Raw genomic sequence first — 1,959 nt, 5'->3', positions numbered from 1 at the left:
TGTGTGTCTGTGTGTGTGGGGTTGTGTGTGTGTGTGTTGTCCCATAGGAGGTCAGCTGGCCCACATACATAGAACATGGCCGACTGGACTCGACAATAAACATCTACTCAACATGCAACTCCCAGTGGAGCCAGCAGTCTGTCAGTTTTCCTCAACTCTCCTCAACAGCTCCCAGTCACACTCTGAACTGCTTTCTGAACAGTTAGAATGAGCCAATGGCGCTAGCTATATAAAAGTGTCTTTCTTATTAATGTAGATTGCGTTGCTTTGCTGATTGTTTGAATAGCTAAAAAGGTACTGATCTCACCATGTGCGTACGTGGTGGGTTTGCCCGTTAGTGTTCACATTAATCAACCTTCATATTTTCCACTGATCATTTACCTTTGATTTGTCTTTGGTGGTATTTGTTTTATTTGGCATGAAGGTGTATGTTCTGATGGATGAACTGACTGTATAATAATAGCCTATAATATAATATAATATAATATAATATTAGGAAGCAAAAGCAGAGGTTACAAAAACACAGCCAAACCGTATGAGAAGCCAATATATATATAATATAACATGGGGTTGTCACGGTCTTTGTATTTTGCAGGTCTTATGTTGAGGTTCATGTTCTGGGCAACCCTAGGGAACAATCAAAAAAATCTAAAAAATTCAGTGCCTATGCTGTGAGGAACAAGAAGATTGGGATTGGTTTAAAGAAATGCAAATAACCCAGTGTTTTTTTGGTCCTATCCCAGAATGCATCTGTGATGTAGCTAGACTTTGCTCCACAGCGATGTGGATGTCCCTCCCCGATGTGAGTCGAGTGCAGATTTGAGTCGTGCATGCTCAGATTTTGACGTTTTACGGCATAACGTGTCATATTGGAGTTTTTGAAATGCATAAAATAATAAACTTTTCTAATTACAAACAATAACAGAAGATGGAAATCATTTCAAAAACGTTTTAGCTACTTAACATTAGCTCAAAACACAATTCAACTGACCTTTGTCGTGTCTGATGCTAACTTGTAGCTAAGCTAGCTATCACTTTAAAAACGTTTTAGCTATCTGTGATTGTTTGATCGCTAACGTTAGCTCAAACACCATTCAACTGACCTTTGTCGTGTCTGATGCTAACTTGTAGCTAAGCTAGCTATCACTTCAAAAACGTTTTAGCTATCTGTGGTTGTTTGATTACTAACGTTAGCTCAAAACACCATTCAACTGACCTTTGTCGTGTCTGATGCTAACTTGTAGCTAAGCTAGCTATCAATTTAAAAACGTTTTAGCTATCTGTGGTTGTTTGGTTGCTAACGTTAGCTCAAACACCATTCAACTGACCTTTGTCGTGTCTGATGCTAACTTGTAGCTAAGCTAGCTATCACTTCAAAAACGTTTTAGCTATCTGTGATTGTTTGATTGCTAACGTTAGGTCAAAACACCATTCAACTGACCTTTGTCGTGTCTGATGCTAACTTGTAGCTAAGCTAGCTATCACTTTAAAAACGTTTTAGTTATCTGTGGTTGTTTGATTGCTAACGTTAGCTCAAACACCATTCAACTGACCTTTGTCGTGTCTGATGCTAACTTGTAGCTAAGCTAGCTATCACTTTAAAAACGTTTTAGCTATCTGTGGTTGTTTGGTTGCTAAAGTTAGCTCAAACACCATTCAACTGACAGCCTTTGTTGTGTTTGATGCTAACTTGTAGCCAGCAGTGAACCAACTTGGTTAACTAGGTCCACTTTTATTGCATTGACATTACAGAAGTCTCTTGTTAGCATCTTGTATGCTACTTGTTGCAAAGTGACGCATGCGCGACTCAAATCTGCACTCGACTCACATCGGGGAGTTACAGTGGCGATAGAGTTGGCAATGAGAGACTACGAGGGAAAAGAACATGAGGAGATGTAGAGGCATGTAGAAAAGGAGGAATGGATTAAGGAGATTGAGGGAGGTGAAGGGGGGGGGGGG

This window comes from Etheostoma cragini, chromosome 3 (genome assembly GCF_013103735.1).
Source record: "Etheostoma cragini isolate CJK2018 chromosome 3, CSU_Ecrag_1.0, whole genome shotgun sequence".
Lineage (NCBI taxonomy): Eukaryota > Metazoa > Chordata > Actinopteri > Perciformes > Percidae > Etheostoma > Etheostoma cragini.
The sequence above is the reverse complement of the archived record's forward strand: the minus strand, read 5'-3'. Positions refer to the sequence as shown.